Source organism: Artemia franciscana, chromosome 8 (assembly GCF_032884065.1).
Source record: "Artemia franciscana chromosome 8, ASM3288406v1, whole genome shotgun sequence".
In the NCBI taxonomy this organism is placed as follows: Eukaryota; Metazoa; Arthropoda; class Branchiopoda; order Anostraca; family Artemiidae; genus Artemia; species Artemia franciscana.
This window is the reverse complement of record NC_088870.1, coordinates 6770620-6792791: the sequence shown is the minus strand read 5'-3', so window position 1 is coordinate 6792791 and position 22172 is coordinate 6770620. Positions and strand designations below refer to the sequence as shown.

Below are 22172 nucleotides of genomic sequence, written 5' to 3'. Positions count from 1 at the left end.
GGAGTTCTTCGGGAAAATCTTGTTCTTATAAGATGCCGGCCAACCTCTTCACCGCTTCGTAGGGTAAAATTCACCACTGAAAATATCCCTCGCGGAAAATCCTCCCTCAGAAAATCCCCTCAGAAAAGTGTCCCCAGAAAATATCACTCCCACGCGGCTGGTTGGTCTCCAATTCCATTGGACTTTAAAAAAGGACTAGAAGTCTCAATTTCTGATCTAATGAGCACACTCCTAAGTTTCTACGATCATGAGGTGGAGGTGTGCATGAGGAATTGGCAATATCCCTCCTATACGGAATGTATTCTGCCCATTTTGGGGTTTAATGTTACTCTTTTTTTCATAATAACAGCGTAGACCAGAAATATTCGCAGAAAACATAAGGGAGTAGATATCGATCTCAAATTTTTGATGAGCTTTTCAATTTTTAACCCCCCCCCCTCAAAAACCATCCCCCAAACAAAATTCTGGTTACGGGCCTGGGGATTATGTATCAATTTCTACCTCACCCTCCCCTCGTCTAGTTCTGTGTTTATGTGATGGCTCAGTGAGAGCTGGGATGTTTCGGCATTAAAATGCACGCTTTGTGGTATCTTTCTCCCTCCCTAACAACAAAACAATCAGTGAGCCCCTTTGTAGATGTTTAAGTGCCTTTTTAAGTTTTCTAATTTGTCCATCAAACAGTTAGTGGTAACAAACTGTAAGGAGCGACATGGCTCAGTAGTAACCGAAACTCTACAAAACAGAATTTTTATATTGACGGAATCACCAAAAGAGTTTGGCTTATTATTCGATTCCAGATATATTAGGATTCGCTAACTTTAGTGGTACCTATCAAAAGCAACGAGCCTGTGAAAACTTACCTGATTTTTGAAAAATGAAGAAAACACTCCTTAAAAGTCAAGGAACCTTAATGAAGATCACACCATCAAATTCAGCATATCCGAGAACCCTCCTTTAGAGCTTTCAATCTACCGTCGTCAAAAATTGTGGAACAGAAGAAAGATCATGGATGCGTGTTTATTTGTTTTTTGTTTCTTTTTTCCAAAGGGTGATTACATTGAACCAACAGTCCTAGAATATCAGGAAAGGACTCATTCTAATAGAAATTAAAAGTTCTAGTGTCCTTTTTAAGTGACCAAAAAGATTGGAGGGTAGATAGCCCCCCTCCCACCCTCCTTTTTGGTGGAACTTTCCAGGAGAAATTTTACACTGGGGTATATGCTTGAATTCCTATACGTAATTATTTATGTTTGTCTTACCGACTCCATTTTACATGTGGAGATGAATCGTACATGGGAATTTCTACTGGGTTGGAATTGTATAGGGATCTTTCTGTAGGTGGGATTGGGAAGGGATTTACAACGTGATATATTTTCCAGGGGGAACTTTTTGCAGGAGCAACTTCCTACAGGGGGATGGAGGAACATTTTGCTGAAATACTTTTCCACGCAGAGGAGAATTCCCGGCATGACTTTAAAACAATCTGAAATTTAAGTCTTTTTCAAATGAAAGTAAGCTAAGAAAAATTTTTCACACAAGATCATCCGCAAGATTTTCCGGGTGAAATTTTCACCTAGAATGGAATTGTCTAGGAAAGATTTCCCCGGTGGAGGGGGGGGGGGGCTACATGAAAAGAGCTATCTATGGAGAAATGTTCTGTGTGGGGAAGGAATTGTTCACGGAGAGGAAACCGGATTTTCCGGTATTATTTAAAAACGATAAAAAAAAAAAAAAACAATTTTTTCAGCTGAAAGTCAGGAACAACATCAAAACTTAAAATGAGCAGAAATTATTATGTATATGAAAGGGATTACCCCCTCCTCAAGACCTTTCTCTTTATTCTAACGTTTTGACTTATTGTCCCAATTCTGTAAGAACGACTCCTGATACACAATGGCTGTTTAATAAGAATAATAAGATTTTATTTAAATCTATAAGAAATTTTCGAAATTCTATATAAAACTTGATTATCTTTCGCCAACAGTATTTTCTCCTTCTTCTTTTTTTATTTATTTACTTTTTTTTTTAATTGCAGAAGTTCTTATGAAATTCTTTTCAGCAAAAATGAACTTCTTTTTTTCTAAGTTTTTAAGATACGTATGGTGTGTAAATTGCTTTTTATCACTTTCCTTAGCACTTACCAACGAAATTTAAAAGAAAACACAAGGTAAATTCTCAAAATTTGGAAAACCCTACTTTGCATAGGGGGAGGGGTATTTTCTGGTGGGCATTTTCAGGAGAATATTTTTCGCAGGGGGATATTTTCGTCAGGAGGGGGAGGGGGTATTTTCTTGGGGGGGGGGATCCCGGGGATAAACGGCTAGAGCCGGGCATATCCCCAGCGATCAAAAAGCTTATTACACATGATTTGTTTGTATTTTTTACCATTCAATAGCCAAGTGCAATTATCGAATTTCGTTCAATTGCGCTTATTGAAGCTAATTAATCGCTTGTTTATTGTGCCTCAGTGCAAATTCTGTGTCACAAGTCGTCCCTGAGTGGGGTGGAAGGATTTCGTCTGCTGCTGGGCCCCGAATTTGATTTGGGGGATGAGATAGTGCGAAACAATCCAAATAAGAAGAAAAAACGTAATGTTGGTATAATCTAAAAATAATTTTGGTTCTAAGATTTGGTTTCAAAAGATTTATGCGGTTGTAATTTTTTTCAAGAAATTCATTTTGATGCTATAACGGCGTTCAAAAGAGCATAATAATCAGGCTTATTCTAAAAGTTTCTGCAGTTAGCTCGGTTGAACGCCGGGATAGGCTACTAAATTTACGTAATGATGAAAAATTACAATAGTGGCGTAAATTGATATTGGCAGAGGGTCAGGCAGTTGCCTCCTCCCGATTTAATTTTGCCCCATATTTTGTTTACCGTCTCCAACGGTTTCGAACATAAACGACTTTTTGATTATGTTTGTGATTGTGATTATGCCATTTTTTGTGCTATGTATCCTGTTATCAATACGAAAAAAAATCAATATGAGACAAAAGCTTGTATGATATAGCCCCTGCCAGTCAAGCTGTTCATCCATTGACGCATTGTAGAACCAGTTTTTTTCGTTTGTTTCTTTCAGCTTAGCGTGAGACAAGACAAAATGCAGTGACAGAATAGATGGGAAATATGTAATTTGGGCCATATATTTGCGCATTAGGGGTGGGGGTAAAGTATTTGGACAGTGTGAAGTTAGAAAACAATTCTTACTTCATGATATGCAGAATAATCGTAAAAAAACAAGTTTTTTTTTTAAACTGAAAATAAAGAGCGACATTTAAACTTAAAACGAACGGAAATTATTCCGCATATGAAAGGGGCTGTCCCATAATCAACGCCCCGCTCTTTACGCTAAAGTTTTTTATTGTTTTATAAAGCAGAGATGTGAGAAAGAGTCAAACTTTTGCGTAAAGAGGGAGGTATTGACGAGGGGACGAACCCCCTCATATGCATAGCAATTTCTGTTCGTTTTAAGTTTTAATGTTACTCCTTAATTTCATTTGAAAAAAACTTGTTTTTTATTTGATTTCTGATTTTTTTTTAAACTGGGAAATCCAGCACCTCCTTTTTGGAAATTCTCTTCCCTCATGAAAGAATTCCTCCATGGAAAGATTCTCCTTCGTAACCCTCTCCTATCGACCCCCCCCCCTCCAAGAGAAAAAATTCCCCCTGAAAACGTCTGTACACTTCCCAATAACTATTACTAGGCTGTATGCAAACATATAGCCCTTCCCCCGGGGACTCTGGGGGATTAAGTCGTCCTCACAAACATAGTTATTAGATATTTTACAACTGTTGCTTTGATATTCTCATTGAAGTAACTCTAATGGCTTCTTTTTCCTACGTGGATCAGTAGCGACAATTATATCTATTATTATTGGTAGTAATTTTATTTGTTTTTAGTTTAGTATTTTTTCTTTTTATCTCGTGGTGAGGACGTTTAGATACAGGCGAAATATTCGCGTTATTTTAGTCTTTCATCTCTTTTCTTTCTACTGGTCACAGTCTCGTTTAAGGTTTTTTTGTTGAGTTTTATCTCTCTTTGATATTTCTTTTCTTAAGGGAGATAAAACCCCTTTAGATAACTTCGAAGACCACACTGCCTTTCCATGACGAAAGTAAAACAGTTCAAAATAGGGATGAAACCTTTTAATTGACAGTGAACAGATATAAAATTATTTAACTGGATATTTGGAACACATATACAGTGTTCATCATCAGCAGTAAAACTGATGAACACTGTATCTGTGTTCGAAATATCCAGTTAAATAATTTTATGTCTGTTCACTGTCAATTAAAAGGTTTCATCCCTATTTTGAACTGTTTTACTTTCGTAAAACCCCCTCTGGAAAATTACACCCCCCCAAACAATAATCCTGGATGCACCTTGTATAATCAGCAGTAATCATCAGCAGTAAAACTGATGAACACTGCATTTGTGTTCGAAATATCCAGTTAAATAATTTTATGTCTGTTCACTGTCAATTAAAAGGTTTCATCCCTATTTTGAACTGTTTTACTTTCGTAAAACCCCCTATGGAAAATTACCCCCCCCCCCCAAACAAAAATCCTGGATGCACCTTGTATAAAATCCTAATTTATTGCAAGCATGTATTGTTTTTATTTGAACCTGATAATTAGAGCCTAATGCGCATGGTTTCGCTTCCCAAGTTTTGGAACTCGTATAAATCTAGCGTAAAATTCATTAGTGGACAAGGAGACATAGGATAGCATATGTGTTAATTAAAATACTGTGCTGTGATAACAATTTGAAAAGGTCAGCAATTTTTTGAAAAAAATTAAATTTACTTGGTAAGCAAAAAAATGATCTTTGATCTGACGAATAAAGGTTGTATTTGCTGTTCTATGTGGAGTTCAAGGGCAATGAGACGAAACCTTGACCTTAGGGGTCAAGAGCAATTCTGCCGGCCTAATTAATTTTCATGATTTCGGGACACAGCAAGCGTTCTGGTTTTAGCAAGGGTTGGGGGTGGGCCAGTATAGAGGGCATCAGAAAGCCGTATTCCAAAATACAAAGATAAGGAATCACATAGTCTAGATTAGTCAGTCAAGTATCTAGGACTTTTATGGTTTTATTCGCGTTCTGCTTTTAGCAAGGGTTGGGGGTGGGGGCAGTATAGAGAGCATCAGTAAGCAGTATCCCAAAATACGCAGATAAGGAATCACATTGTCTAGATTAGTCAGTCAAGTATCTAGGACTTTTCTGGTTTTATCTGTGTTCTGCTTTTAACAAGGGTTGGGGGTGGGGGCAGTATAGAGAGCATCAGTAAGCAGTATCCCAAAATAAACAGATAAGTAATCACATAGTTTAGATTAGTATGTCAAATATCTAGGACTTTTCTAGGTTGCTTGTAGTATTGAAATGGTAAAGATCTAGAATAGAGGAACAAAAAAAAAGACACTATTAGAACGCTAATTTTATGGTTTTGTTCGTGTTTTTGAGAATTTATCCCCAATCCCTCTAATTTTCTCATTAGAGGGTGATTCAGTTGATTGAGTTTAACCCCCCCCCCCTCTTTGCATCTTTGTATAAAAAATTTGAAAAATATCCCCTCCCTTATGTTTTACTGAATTGGTATCGCTGACAGGTGGTACGTCTTATTGATTGAAGCTTATACGTTTACTTTTTTTTACTTAGATAACTTCGAAGACCACACTGCCTTTCCATGACGAAAGTGTAACAGTTCAAAATAGGGATGAAACCTTTTTATTTTATATCTGTTCACTGTCAATAAAAAGGTTTCATCCCTATTTTGAACTGTTTTACTTTCTTTTTTTACTGTTAAATGTTGCTGATTAGGTAAAAAAAAAGGAATGTCAATACAATTAAATCGAGAATAATTAAATAAAAATATTGTCAATATTGATTGTAGTGTCTTTCATTCACTTAGTAACACGTTTGTATTCAGGGGCGTAATTTCGTCAAAATCCTGGGGGGGGGGATTTTCCCAAGTCAAGTGAAAATGACCAAGAAAATGACCCTAAGATTTATAAAAACGATGGAATTCTTAATTTATAATATGCATGCAATCATCAATGAATCACATTTCAATTTTTTCTCATTTTCATCTGTTATTGAATTACTCTTCATCAATTGCTTAGCCTAGGGAGGGGGCTTGGGACTAATTACCAAAATGTGAACAAAACAACAAAAATGTACATCAAATTAGTAATCTAAAAAGGTACCTTTTTATGTTGTAGCATGTCTCCTCCTCCTGAAGAGCTGCTGCTCTAGTTCTTTACCGTACCTTTGATTGAGGATAAAGGTTTAGTTAAGAGCCCATGCCAATTTCCCCCCGCAAATTTCATATAAGCTACAATGACGTGTTACCAAGGCCGTATTCAGGGGGAGGGTTTGCCCCCCCTTCCGAAATGTTTGTCTGATTCTTAAAAATGTAACAAAAATGAATATAAACACATCTTTGATCTTTTTAGAAGTTTTTGTAAATCCCACCCCCAAAAAAATTCTGGATACAACCCTGGGCATTACACTTCTTTTAATTCAGGATCCATCAGGGATTATTTAGGGAATGTAGATAGTATTTTTAATCAGTAGCCCAAATTAAATATCCCCCAGGTAGCTTAGTCAGCATTGTAACTGTAAACACTGTATTTAGTCAGGATTGTTTCATAATCACTCTACTTATTAGGTGCCTTTTCAGTCTGTAATTGACTTGTGAAGGTGCGTTACCATTTGCCCTTTTTCGGATGTAATACCAAATTAATCAGCTAATTGAAGATGTCGTTCTCTTATTTTGTATTAAAAAAAAAAATCGCATTTTGATTGGTTGATTCATTTTCCTTTGTGCCCATAAATCTGTGCAGTAAGTTATTGCACTCTCTGTTCTGTAATATCTGAAAAACTCTTTCGTTAGTGAAGTTTCCCGACTCCACATAATGACTCCACATAAATGTGGAGTAATTTTGCTCGAGTCTTCCTTTCTGGAGTCGCTAAAAACATTTGGCAGCTTGTACCAACGGGAGTCAGTAACTGTTAAATTTTGTATGAGACTTTGAAATCCGTTCACTACTACACTTCATGATGGAATACTTTTTGGTTCCCAGAGCCATCTTAGTATTACAAACTGAATAGACTTGAAAAAGGATCACGGTTCTCGCAACCATCCTCGCAAATTCTTCAACAATCTTTGGTTTCTCAGCTGTAGCAGTAGCTTCACCGTATGGATGGACCGAATGGCAAATACAGTTCAAAAGTATCAAGTTTTTTTAATATTTAGATATGATGTTATAATTTATTCTGCATATTCTTAAATTATGCTTCGATTATGATATCTTAAGGAGGATTATGTTTGGATACTTTTAGTTCGAATTTATGCTACGTTCAGCATTCAGAATAGGGTGGAGACTTCTGCCATTCTTGACAAGTAAACGAGGTTTAGGTTTTTAAATGAATTCTTTGTTAAGATTAATTCTTTAATCTTTTATATGAAATGTTTCTTAAGCAAATTATACCAGCCGTAAACCGAATAGGTGTTGAATTTCGACATGCAAAATTGATCAGTCGATGTCCAGAATTGATGTCCTAAGGTGTCGAAAGATAAATTCCTATATTTTTTTTAATTATAAAAAAAGGGTTTTCTAAAAAATAAAATCTATCAGACGTAAAACGAATAGATGTTGAAGCGCTGATGTCAAAATGAAATGATATCAAACCTTAATAAAATTTTGTAGGAGTTTTTTTTTTATTTAAGAAGTATGAAAATTCGAATCAACGAACAATAAGTCAGTAAAAGGCAAATATAAGAAATGATAGAAAAAATCGTAAAAACTGGGACATTTTGGGACGGTAGCTTGGACCCAAAGGCGTGCATCCTATTATGGATGTTTCGGTCTTCGTTTACTTCATTTTAAATGAAGAAATATTGAAAAATAAACGCAAGTCCTAGATACATGATTGACATAGCCGGAACGGATCCACTCTCTTTGGGGTAGTTGGGGGGGGGGGGGCGGGTTAATTCTGAAAAAATAGAAAAAATGAGGTATTTTTAACTTACGAACGGGTGATCGGATCTCAATGAAATTTCATATTTAGAAGAATATCGTGTCTCAAAGCTCTTATTTTAAATCCCAACCGGATCTGGTGACATTGGGGGGATTTTGGGGTGGGGGGACCTAAAATAATGGAAAACGCTTAGATCGGAGGGATCGGGATGAAACTTGGTGGGAAAAATAAGCAGAAGTCTTAGATACATGATTTACATAATTGGAAGGGATCCACTCTATTGGGGGGGGGGTTAATTCTGAAAAATAAGAAAAAATTACGTATTTTTAACTTATGAAGGGGTGATCGGATCTCCATGAAACTTCAAATTTAGAAGGACCTCGTAACTCAAATCTCTTATTTTAAATCACAACCGGATCAAGCGTAATTGGGGCGGGGGGCAGTTGGGGGGGACTGGAAATCTTAGAAAATACTTAAAGCGGTGAGGTCAGGATGAAACTGGATGGGAAGAATAAAAACCTGTCTAAGATACGTGACTGACATAACCGGACCGGATCTGCCTTCTTTGGTGGAGTTGGGGGGGGGGGGGTAATTTTGAAATTTGAGGTATTTGTAACTTACGAAAGGGTGACCAGATGTTAATGAAATTTGGTATTTAGAAGGATCTTGTGCTTTAAAGCTCTAATTTTAAATTCCGACCAGATCCTGTGACATTGGGGGGAGTTGGAGGGGGAACCTGGAATTCTTGGAAAACGTGAAAATTGGCATATTTTTATCTTACGAATAGGTGATCGGATCTTAATGAAATTTGATATTTAAACGGAATTCATGTCTAGAGCTCTTATTTCAAATCCCGACCAGATCTTTTGACATTGGGGGGAGTTGGGGGGGAATCTTGGAAAACACTTGGAGTGGAGGAATCGGGATTAAGCTTGGTGGATAGAATAAGCAAATGTCCTTGATACGTGATTGACAGAATCGTACTGGATGCGGTCTCTTTGGGGGAGTTGGGGGGAGGGGTTCAGTGATTTGGCGAGTTTGGTGCTTCTGGACGTGCTAGGACGATGAAAATTGGTAGGCGTGTCAGGGAGCTGCACAATTTGACTTGATAAAGTCGTTTCCCAGATTCAACCATCTGGGGGGCTAAAGGGATAGGAAAAATTAGAAAAAGTTAGGTATTTATAACTTCAAGGCGGGAGTCGGTAGAACTGCTGCGTTTACCGACCAAATTCGAGATTTCTGTTGATTCCGTGGTCTTTATTTAACCGTGGCGTCAGGTTGGACTTTTTACGATTTTGCCTAATCGGAACTGTGACTGCAAACAGTACTGCAGCTTTGAAAAGGTTGGAAGAGGAGTGTGTGCATTTGTGTTGGCGTCAGACGTCTTGGTGCTGCAATGATTTGTTAGTGGAAGACTATTTGTATAATATATAGACGACACTCAAAAAGTTTGATCTGATCTGTATGTGCAAAACCGGTTTGTCTGTCTGTATGCGAAAGTAAAACAGTTCAAAATAGGGATAATACCTTTTTATTGACAGTGAATAGATATAAAATTATTTTTATACTGCTGATGATGAACACTGTATATGTGTTCGAAATATCCAGTTAAATAATTTCATATCTATTCACTGTCAATAAAAAGGTATCATCCCTATTTTCGAACTGTTTTACTTTCGTCATGGAAAGGCAGTGCGGTCTTCGAAGTTATCTCTGTCTGTATTCGTAGACTATTAGCTTAGGCATAATGACATAAACTACTATAGAGGTATATTTTAAATAAATATTTAATATATAGAGTTTGGTATCGCGTTCTGGGCGGATGCTTTCCACAATTCTTTGTTGTAGTTTCTATAATTTTGTTACTAAAGTATTATATTTTAATCAGATTTTGGTATATTTCATTATGGTTAACCTAACTTCACTTCTTGAGTGTGGTCGATGGGATCTCTATTTCCGACTACCTTCCTAGAAGGGTCGGGGATACTGATTTGCATTCACCATAGATGTGGGGATGCGAGCAAATGTCGTGCAGACATAATGAAAACTTAGGGGCCAAAACGGATCTTTGCCTTGCTCATTGGAATCTGTTCGTATTTTATAATGAATTTCTTTCTTCAACTACAAAGCTTGATATTTGGTACATATAACTATTTGGTATCAGAGCTGATTAAGGGAGGGGGGGGGGGGGCTGGGGAAACGGGGCATCTTCCCTGAGCACTGTTGCTGGCAGGTGCCCCCTTTGATCGAATTTTTTATTTTGATTCGTTTTTTTGCTTATGTTTGAGTCAGGAGAGGCGCTGTCATTAATTATTAATTTTTCCCCGGCACAACCAACCCAAGGAACGACTCTGTGTGGTATATAAAACTATTGTATAAAAAACTTTAACATTTGGTATATTTGGTAAAAAAAATTTAAAACTTAAATATTACATAAAAATATGAAACTTTAATATTGGGTATAGGTATAACGGAAACGTTAAAGCGGTTTTTAGCAGTGGTATACGTGTAACGGAGAAGATTCTCGGAAAGAAAATACTTGCTTTTGTCACCCTGTTTGCCAGTTTTCAACAGCTACGCTTTAAAAAAAATCGCTAACTATAGTCGGTCATATAAGAGGAAGCATAAGCCTGCTTTAATGGGTGAATTTCGTCTATGGCTGAAAACGAAATTCGCCTCAATTTTTCTGTCAGATGTGCGTTCAAAACAGTCCAGCGCTTTTCTATTGTCTTGACAAGTTTACTCCCACAAGAGGAAAATTTATTGCAGAGACAAGTTAAAGCAAGATAAAAACTGAGGTTGGGGGAAAAATGTCATAAGAATTAGAGACGAATGTCCAGAAACTACTAGCGGATGTAGGGGGATGGGGGAATCCCTGGCCCCCAAGATTTTTCTGGCACCCTCTTATTTGTTTTTTCCTCATTTTTTACTCTTTTTTTTTTAGAATGAATGTCAATTTGGTCAATTATTGGCACCTTTGTCACATTGGCCCCAAGAATTTTGCTCATTGGCACTCTTGTCACATTGGGTCTCCCCCAAGATTTTACTCCAGATTCGCCCCTGCCATAAACCTCGTAGGGAGCAACACTTTAGGACATTCAACATGCTATTGGCTAACTATGCTAGACTAAGGAATATATTTGTATTAAATATCAAATCGATTTTCTGAATGCCCACATTCCGTAGGACAACGGACTCCAGTAGGAGTTTTAAAATTGGACAACGGTTTTAGAAGCCTTGTCACATTGGGTCTCCCCCAAGATTTTGCTCCAGATCCGCCCCTGCCATAAACCTCGTAGGGAACAACACTTTAGGACATACAACATGCTATTGGCTAACTATGCTAGACTAAGGAATATATTTGTATTAAATATCAAATCGATTTTCTGAATGCCCACATTCCGTAGGACAATGAGCTCCAGTAAGAGTTTTAAAATTGGACAATGGTTTTAGAATAAAACACGCCGGCCCCCAGGATACCAATGTACACGTTCTACACGAAAACAGAAATTGTTTCATATTTACTTTTGGCTAGCCCCCATTTAATGCAGAAACGAGACAGGATGTAATAAAAAACAGATGTTGGTTTCAATTGCTAAGTGCTTAGAAACATTAATCAAACAAACGAGGCGTAACACAGATCAGGGATTTCTAACTGCAACAGTTCTTCTAGCAGAGTTGGGGATACTGATTTGTATCCACCATCGATGTGAGTATGAAAGCAAGGGTTTCTACAGCAACACAAAACTTTAAACTTTTTCGCATGCTGATCAATGGTCTGCGTTGCGAAGGTGCCTATGTCAGGATTCTATGCCTCTGGCCGTGATTGATCGTTCTTATAACCATGAGAAAAGACCGTGGAAATATACCAATATGAAACTTTACTTGAAAAATGTATTTGCCATTACCTTGTTTTTATTGACCAGCACAAATAAGCACGAGGTTATACCGGGTGAAGGGGTCTAATACCCCGTTTTGACTGAAAATCAGAAAATTAGATAAACATACAAACTTTTTTTGTTACTTGTGTTCTGTTTTTAAGTCCCATAAGAAAGGCATGTTCCATAATCGGCCCCCATCCCCTCAAATGACTTCATTGCACTCCCACCCACCCAAAAAAATACATTACGGTCCTGAGTGAATATTTTTTACAGATTTAAATTTAAGTGATGACCAATAAATTAAAGATGCAGGGCACGATCCAGAACCGTTTAAGAGGGGAGGGTTTGACTAATTTAAACTACCAACGTCGCCATAGCTGCAGTGCTGGGGTCAAGATTGATTAAGTCGATCGCATTAATCATTTGCTAGTTCACATAAATTTTTTCGGGGACGGACAAGTTTAATTATGCCTCGGGCGTCATCAAACCTAGAGACTACCCTGGCTGGTAGCAAGCCTCAATGATTAAAAAAAAAAGTACAAGACCCAATCTTCTTCTTAGAAGAAATTTAAGCATATAAGCAAGCTAAACTTAGGGTCAAACCACCTGTTTGTTTTGAATAGCCCTATTCCATCACACAGAAAACCTCAAACTTAAGAAATAATGTAAAACAAGAGCTAAGAGCTCATATGGCACTTGTGACGAGGTCGGAAGAGCCGAGAGCTCATATGGTACGAGGTCGGAAGAGCCAAGAGCTCATTTGGACGAGGTCGGAAGAGCCAAGAGCTCATTTGGCACTTGTGAGAAGGTCAGAACCTAAAGTTAAACTTTATAGCACAAGATCCTTCTAAATATCAAATTTCATTAAGATCTGGTCACCCTTTCGTAAGTTACAAATACCTCAATTTTCAAAATTACCTCCCCCCTCCCAATTCCACCAAAGAGAGCAGATCCGGTCCAGTTATGTCAGTCACGTATCTTAGACAGGTTTCTATTCTTCCCATCCAGTTTCATCCTGATCTCACCGCTTTAAGTATTTTCTAAGATTTCCGGTCCCCCCAACTGCCCCCCCCCCCAATTACGTTTGATCCGGTTGAGATTTAAAATAAGATATCAGAGTTACGAGGTCCTTCTAAATATGAAGTTTCATGAAGATCCGATCACTCCTTCGTAAGTTAAAAATACGTTATTTTTCTTATTTTTCAGAATTACCCCCCCCCCCCCCGCAATTGAGCGGATCCGTTCCAATTATGTAAATTACGTATGCAAGACTTTTGCTTATTTTTCCAACCAAGTTTCATCCCAATCCTTCCAATCTAAGGGTTTCCCATCATTTTAGGTCTCCCCACCCCAAACTTCCCCCAATGTCACCAGATCCGGTCAGGATTTAAAATAAGAGCTTTGAGCCACGATATCCTTCTAAAAATCAAATTTCATGGAGATCCAATCACCCATTCGTAAGTTAAAAATACCTCATTTTTTCTAATTTTTCAGAATTAACCCCCCACCCCCAACTACCCAAAAGAGAGCGGATCCGTTCCGTTTATGTCAATCATCTATCTAGGACTTGTGTTTATTTTTCCCACCATGTTTCATCCCGATCCCTCCACTCTAAGTGTTTTCCAAGTTTTAGGTTTCCCCCTCCCAACTCCCCGCCCCCATCACCAGATCCGGTCGGGATTTAAAATAAGAGCTCTAAGACACGATATCCTTCTAAACATCAAATTTCATTGAGATCCGATCACCCGTTCGTAAGTTTGACCTGATTTTGTCAATGACATTAAGACAAAACAAAGCTTAGCTCCATGGGTGCCAAACTCCTTTAGGGTGGTGCCAGGGAAAGGAGCTAATCATATAATGCTACTTTGGGGTAGCTGGGAGACAGATCAAAAGATCGAAGGCATTTATGGAATTCTTAAATACAGTGGCGCAGCTAGATGGGCGCACGCTGTTTGGGCCACACAAAACGAACACTGTAAAATAATGTGGCAAAAAGTGTTTTTATGGCACTTGGTATTAACCAAGTGACATATAGCAGTCGCCAATTCTGTCGGTCTGTCTGTCGGTCTGTCTGTCGGTCTGTCTGTCGGTCCCGGTTTTGCTACTTTAGGCACTTCCAGGTAAGCTAGGACGATGAAATTTGGCAAGCGTATCAGGGACCGGACCAGATTAAATTAGAAATAGTCGTTTTCCCGATTTGACCATCTGGGGGGGGGAGTGGGGGCCCGGTTAATTCGCAAAAAATAGAAAAAATGAAGTATTTTTAACTTATCAGCGGGTATTTGGATCTTAATGAAATTTGATGTTTGGAATGATATTGTGTCTTAGAGCTCTTATTTTTAATCCCGACCGGATCTGACGACATTGGGGGGAGTTGGAGGGGGAAAACCTAAAGTCCCGGTTTTGCTACTTTAGGCACTTCCAGGTAAGCTAGGACGATGAAATTTGGCAAGCGTATCAGGGACCGGACCAGATTAAATTAGAAATAGTCGTTTTCCCGATTTGACCATCTGGGGGGGGGGGGAGAAGGGGCCGGTTAATTCGGAAAAATAGAAAAAATGAAGTATTTTTAACTTATGAGCGGGTGATTGGATCTTAATGAAATTTGATGTTTGGAATGATATTGTGTCTCAGAGCTCTTATTTTAAATCCCGACTGGGTCTGATGACATTGGGGGGAGTTGGAGGGGGGAAACCTAAAATCTTGGAAAACACTTAGAGTAGAGGGATCGGGATGAAACTTGATGGGAAAAATAAGCGCAAGTCCCAGATACATGATTGACATAATCGGAACTTATTTGCTCTCTTTGGGGTAGTTGGGAGGGGGGGAGTAAGTCTTAAAAATTAGAAAAATGAGGTATTTTCAACTTACGAACGGGTGATCGGATCTCAATGAAATTTGATGTTTAGAAGGATATCGTGTCTTAGAGCTCTTATTTTAAATCCCGACCGGATCTGGTGATGGGGGCGGGGAGTTGGGAGGGGGAAACCTAAAACTTGGAAAACACTTAGAGTAGAGGGATCGGGATGAAACATGGTGGGAAAAATAAACACAAGTCCTTGATAGATGATTGACATAAACGGAACGGATCCGCTCTCTTTTGGGTAGTTGGGGGTGGGGGGTTAATTCTGAAAAATTAGAAAAAATGAGGTATTTTTAACTTACGAATGGGTGATTGGATCTCCATGAAATTTGATTTTTAGAAGGATATCGTGGCTCAAAGCTCTTATTTTAAATCCTGACCGGATCTGGTGACATTGGGGGAAGTTTGGGGTGGGGAGACCTAAAATGATGGGAAACCCTTAGATTGGAAGGATTGGGATGAAACTTGGTTGGAAAAATAAGCAAAAGTCTTGCATACGTAATTTACATAATTGGAACGGATCCGCTCAATTGCGGGGGGGGGGGGGTAATTCTGAAAAATAAGAAAAATAACGTATTTTTAACTTACGAAGGAGTGATCGGATCTTCATGAAACTTCATATTTAGAAGGACCTCGTAACTCTGATATCTTATTTTAAATCTCAACCGGATCAAACGTAATTGGGGGGGGGCAGTTGGGGGGACCGGAAATCTTAGAAAATACTTAAAGCGGTGAGATCAGGATGAAACTGGATGGGAAGAATAGAAACCTGTCTAAGATACGTGACTGACATAACTGGACCGGATCTGCTCTCTTTGGTGGAATTGGGAGGGGGGAGGTAATTTTGAAAATTGAGGTATTTGTAACTTACGAAAGGGTGACCAGATCTTAATGAAATTTGATATTTAGAAGGATCTTGTGCTATAAAGTTTAACTTTAGGTTCTGACCTTCTCACAAGTGCCAAATGAGCTCTTGGCTCTTCCGACCTCGTCCAAATGAGCTCTTGGCTCTTCCGACCTCGTACCATATGAGCTCTCGGCTCTTCCGACCTCGTCACAAGTGCCATATGAGCTCTTAGCTCTTGTTTTACATTATTTCTTAAGTTTGAGGTTTTCTGTGTGATGGAATAGGGCTATTCAAAACAAACAGGTGGTTTGACCCTAAGTTTAGCTTGCTTATATGCTTAAATTTCTTCTAAGAAGAAGATTGGGTTTTGTATTTTTTTTTTTTAATCATTAAGGCTTGCTACCAGCCAGGGTCGTCTCTAGGTTTGATGACGCCCGAGGCATAATTAAACTTGTCCGTCCCCGAAAAAATTTATGTGAACTAGCAAATGATTAATGCGATCGACTTAATCAATCTTGACCCCAGCACTGCAGCTATGGCGACGTTGGTAGTTTAAATTAGTCAAACCCTCCCCTCTTAAACGGTTCTGGATCGTGCCCTGTATCTTTAATTTATTGGTCATCACTTAAATTTAAATCTGTAAAAAATGTTCACTCAGGACCGTACTGTATTTTTTGGGTGGGTGGGAGTGCAATGACGTCATTTGAGGGGATGGGGGCCGATTATGGAGCATGCCTTTCTTATGGGACTTAAAAACAGAACACAAGTAACAAAAAAGTTTATGTAATTTTCTGATTTTCAGTCAAAACGGGGTATTAGCCCCCTTCACCCGGTATAACCTCGTGCTTATTTGTGCTGGTCAATAAAAACAAGGTAATGGCAAATACATTTTTTAAGTAAAGTTTCTTATTGGTATATTTCCACGGTCTTTTCTCATGGTTATAAGAACGATCAATCACGGCCAGAGGCATAGAATCCTGACATAGGCACCTTCGCAACGCAGACCATTGATCAGCATGCGAAAAAGTTTAAAGTTTTGTGTTGCTGTAGAAACCCTTGCTTTCATACTCACATCGATGGTGGATACAAATCAGTATCCCCAACTCTGCTAGAAGAACTGTTGCAGTTAGAAATCCCTGATCTGTGTTACGCCTCGTTTGTTTGATTAATGTTTCTAAGCACTTAGCAATTGAAACCAACATCTGTTTTTTATTACATCCTGTCTCGTTTCTGCATTAAATGGGGGCTAGCCAAAAGTAAATATGAAACAATTTCTATTTTCGTGTAGAACGTGTACATTGGTATCCTAGGGGCCGGCGTGTTTTATTCTAAAACCATTGTCCAATTTTAAAACTCTTACTGGAGCTCATTGTCCTACGCAATGTGGGCATTCAGAAAATCGATTTGATATTTAATACAAATATATTCCTTAGTCTAGCATAGTTAGCCAATAGCATGTTGTATGTCCTAAAGTGTTGTTCCCTACGAGGTTTATGGCAGGGGCGGATCTGGAGCAAAATCTTGGGGGAGACCCAATGTGACAAGGATTCTAAAACCGTTGTCCAATTTTAAAACTCCTACTGGAGCCCGTTGTCCTACGGAATGTGGGCATTCAGAAAATCGATTTGATATTTAATACAAATATATTCCTTAGTCTAGCATAGTTAGCCAATAGCATGTTGAATGTCCTAAAGTGTTGTTCCCTACGAGGTTTATGGCAGGGGCGAATCTGGAGTAAAATCTTGGGGGAGACCAAATGTGACAAGGGTGCCAATGAGCAAAATTCTGGGGGCCAGTGTGACAAAGGTGCCAATAATTGATCAAATTGACAAATTCATTCTAAAAAAAGAGTAAAAAAGGAGAAAAAACGAATAAGAGGGTGCCAGAAAAATCTTGGGGGCCAGGGATCCCCCCATCCCCCTACATCCGCTAGTAGTTTCTGGACATTCGTCTCAATTCGTCTCTGCAATAAATTTTCCTCTTGTGGGAGTAAACTTATCAAGACAACAGAAAAACGCTGGACTGTTTTTAACGCACATCTGGCAGAAAAATTGAGGCGAATTTCGTTTTCAGCCATTTAGACGAAATTCACCCATTAAAGCAGGCTTATGCTTCCTCTTATATGACCGACTATAGTTAGCAATTTTTTTTTAAAGCGTAGCTGTTGAAAACTGGCAAACAGGGTGACAAAAGCAAGTATTTTCATTCCGAGGATCTTCTCCGTTACACGTATACCACTGCTAAAAACCGCTTTAACGTTTCCGTTATACCTATACCCAATATTAAAGTTTCATATTTTTATGTAATATTTAAGTTTTAAATTTTTTTTTACCAAATATACCAAATGTTAAAGTTTTTTATACAATAGTTTTATATACCACACAGAGTCGTTCCTTGGGTTGGTTGTGCCGGGGAAAAATTAATAATTAATGACAGCGCCTCTCCTGACTCAAACATAAGCAAAAAAACGAATCAAAATAAAAAATTCGATCAAAGGGGGCACCTGCCAGCAACAGTGCTCAGGGAAGATGCCCCGTTTCCCCCCCCCCTCCCTTGATCGGCTCTGATACCAAATAGTTATATATACCAAATATCAAGCTTTGTAGTTGAAGAAAGAAATGCATTATAAAATACGAACAGATTCCAATGAGCAAGGCAAAGATCCGTTTTGGCCCTTAAGTTTTCATTATGTCTGCACGACATTTGCTCGCATCCCCACATCTATGGTGAATGCAAATCAGTATCCCCGACCCTTCTAGGAAGGTAGTCGGAAATAGAGATCCCAAACTATGGAACATTGATCCATAACTAAAGGTTAAACAAGATTCGTTCCAATTTTTCTACGAGGGGCATCGTTTAAACAACCAATCAGCTCGTTCAAATTTGTGACCATTCTGTTTCAATACAATTTAGGATTACAAGGATATTTAGGGGTATACCGTATTTTGGAGGGAATATTATATTTTTGGAGGGAGGAATTGGAACGAATCTTTGATAAAATACACATTTTTACTCATAAATTCAGTTCAATAACAATTGAAAAAAAGTGCTTTCAATAAAAAAAAAAAAAATGACAATTGAAATAGTGATAATTTTACGGTTGAGTGATTGAAAATAAAAAGCCGGAAGCAACTATGAAAATCTGAGTACTGTACTTAATGCCAATGCAGTAATATTTGTCATCGTGAATGGCAGTAGTTAAATGCTGCTTCTATAGCATTCTTGTTTTGTAGTTTACTTACGCCGAGCACTTTAACGGGCTCTTAAAGTAAGTGTTATACTTCAACCCTACTCATGTTAATTTCTACTCCTTTTGAGTTTGACTTTGTGATTTATTGTAATTTCTGTGCGTTTTTGGCTTCATTTATTTATTGATGGTGACTTATGGCAGTTTTACGCTTGGAAAATTATTTAACATCATTTCTGCTCATTTTTGGTTTAATGGAGGTCTTTACTTTTCTTGGAAAAATTTGTTTTGTGGAAAAAGTTTTTAAAATTATTTTTCTTACAATAATTCTCGGTGTTTAAAAGCAGAGGGGTGGTAATATTCTTAGTTGATCTGGTATTAAGCCAGATGTAATAAAAGCTGACATAGTACCAGAACAGAATTATCTTAAGGACATTGTAGTTTGCTTTGGGTATCCTGTCAAATTATTAGAGTCTGTCCAGGCACGTAAACTTGAGGCTATGGGAGAGAGGGTCATAATGATAAGACAATATTTGGATTTTTTTTTCCTTATACGTATACCACTATTCATAAATTTTGTATTCTTTTATGGATATTAAGTTGAATCAAAAGAGTGAAGTGAGACAAAATGCATAGGAAATATGAAAACAGGATTACACATTTGCACATTCGGAAAGGTTGGTGTAAGGTAAAGTAAAGCACTTTTAGGATCACACAGGCAAGTTTTTTAGGATTTTTATAAATGCGTATATCATCCCTAAAAGTGGGCCACTTTATTCTACCCCTCCTGAATAGTAGCATAAATATATAATATACAAATATATAAATATATGAAATATTTAAGCATTAGCCAGGCTCACTGAAGCTTTTCAATTCAGGAGGGGGCCTGGACCTCGAGGCCCCCAGCCTTGTATGTGTCCCCCGAGTCTATTCTAAATAAAAGAATAAAAAGTTGAAAGAGATGCATCAGCCTCACATGTCCAGTCGATAGTATCCCTTTGGAGGCTGAGAAGAAGAACTTCACTCTTTGAGTTCCAAAACTGAGTGACAAACTTTCAAGAATCTTAAAAAAAGATGAGCTTAATGTCACCTGCAGAAATTTTAACAAAACACAGAGTATTTTTAACTGCAGCAAGGACAAACAACTGTCACATGCTGGGTAGGGGTGGTTATAAAATCCCCTTAGCTTTTGGTTGTTTCTATATTGTAAGCACCCACCAACAATTGAGAGAGAGATTATCTGAGCATAACTCTTTGACTCTAGCAGAAAGTGATATCTTTCAATGCTTGTTTTTATTGTTTGTCTTTTAATTTTGCTCCTGGAAATTATATCTTCTTATTACTCTTCTTTTTGCATTTTACTTTGCTACTTTTTACTCAACTTTTACGTCTCAGGCGAGAAGCATCCATTTTTCTTGTTTTCCCACTTGCTTTGAATAATCGCGGATTTTTCGATAGCCTACTTTGTCCTAGTTTTTCTCCTTTGTCATGTTTAGTCAATAATTTCTTAGATCACACTGTCTTTCTGTTTACAATTGAACAAGACCGTGAAAAATATTTAATACAAAATTAATAATAAAAGTCAAAATGTCCAGGTTTCACATCTGGAAGCCTTTATCAACGTTATTCTTTATTGTTATGGCACTTGGTGAATAATTCTATTCTAACTCAATTCTAACTATTCTAATTCTGAAAAATTAGAAAAAATGACGTATTTTTAACTTACGAAGGAGTGATCGGATCGTCATGAAACTTCATATTTAGAAGGACCTCGTAACTCAGATCTCTTATTTTAAATCTCAACCGAATCCAGCGTCATTGGGGGGGGCAGTTGGGGGGCTGGAAATATTAGAAAATTCTTAAAGCGGAGAGATCAGGATGAAACTGGATAGGAAGAATAAAAACCTGTCTAAGATACGTGACTGACATAACCGGACCAGATATGCTCTCTTTGGCGGAGTTTGGGAGGGGGTAATTCGGAAAAATGAGGCATTTGTATTTTACGAACGGGTGACCAGATCTTACAGGAATTTGATATTTAGAAGGATCTTGTGCTTTAAAGCTACAATTTAAATTCCAACCAGATCCTGTGACATTGGGGGAGTTGGAGGGGGAAACAGGAATTCTTGGAAAACGTGAAAATTGGGGTATTTTTATCTTACGAATAGGTAATCGGATCTTAATGAATCTTGATATGCATATATAAAAGGACTTTATGTCTCAGATGCTCCATTTTTGACTTGAATTGGATCAGGGGACATAGGGGGTTGGAGGAGGGAAACAGAAATCTTGGAAAACGCTTAGAGTGGTGAGATCGGGATGGAACTTAATGGGAAGAATAAGCACAAGTTCTAGATACGTGATTGACATAATTGGAACGGATCCGTTCTCTTTGGAGGAGCTGGGGGGGGGGGGTGTTAATTTGGAAAAATTAGAAAAATTGAGGTATCTTTAACTTAAGAATGGGTGACCGGATCTTAATGAAATTTTTATTTAGAAGGAATTCATGTCTCAGAGCTCATAATTTCAAATCCCGACCAGATCTGTTGACATTGGGGGAGTTGAAGGGGGAAATCTTGGAAAACCCTTGGAGTGGAGGAATTGGGATGAAGCTTGGTGGATAGAATAAGCAAATGTCCTTGATACGTGATTGACGTAACCGTACTGGATTCGCTCCCTTTGGGGGAGTTGGGGGGAGGGGTTCAGTGATTTGGCGAGTTTGGTGCTTCTGGACGTGCTAGGACGATGAAAATTGGTAGGCGTGTCAGGGAGCTGCACAAATTGACTTGATAAAGTCGTTTTCCCAGATTCGACCATCTGGGGGGCTAAAGGGAGAGGAAAAATTAGAAAAATGAGTTATTCATAACTTACGAATGGGTGATCGGATCTTAATGAATTTTGATATTTAGAAGAACATCGTGACTCTGAGCTCTTATTTTAAATCCTGGTCAGCATTAAGCCTCTGATTTTCCTTTTAAATGAATCTATTGATTCTTAGAATTTTGTTAGAGCTCTTACCATATGAGCTCTTGGCTCTTTTTGCCTCGTCACAAGTGTCATATGAGCTCTTAGCTCTGGTTTTCATACGTTTTGTTAAGGCAACTTTTTGGGATTCTTTTTTTTCGTTGATAAAGGCTTCAGGTGGTAAAGCCAAAACATTCAGACTTTTATTATTATCTTTGACTTCAGAAGTTTTAATTTTTTGTTATGGCACTTGGTATTAATCAAGTGACATATAGCGATCGCAAATTCTGTCTGTCTGTCTGTCTGTTCCGGTTTTGCTAGTTTAGGCGCTTCCAGATAAGCTAGGACGATGAAATTGGGCAGGCGTATCAGGAACCAGACCAGATTAAATTTGAAATGGTCGTTATCCCGATTTGAACATCTGGGGGGAGTGGGGGACGGTTAAAGAG

The 22172-nt window shown here is 38.2% G+C and overlaps 2 protein-coding genes across 5 annotated transcripts in view; one reads left to right on the top strand and one right to left on the bottom strand.

Moving 5' to 3' along the window:
- The window catches only part of LOC136029914 (retinol-binding protein pinta-like), a 113263-nt gene that overhangs the window by 485 nt on the left and 90606 nt on the right, over window positions 1-22172 (top strand). Inside the window, exon 1 of one of the 4 annotated variants that reach the window (XM_065708426.1) lies at window positions 4693-4774. The exons of 1 other annotated variant lie outside the window; for it this stretch is intronic. The gene's annotated coding sequence lies outside the window, so the exon portion shown is untranslated. Of the gene's footprint in view, window positions 1-4692; window positions 4810-18723; window positions 18841-22172 lie in introns of those variants that run through there. 2 more of the 4 variants (XM_065708430.1, XM_065708429.1) reach the window with 2 other exon arrangements.
- LOC136029913 (actin-interacting protein 1-like) overlaps window positions 1-22172 on the bottom strand; it is a 247574-nt gene that overhangs the window by 167213 nt on the left and 58189 nt on the right. The window lies entirely within an intron of this gene.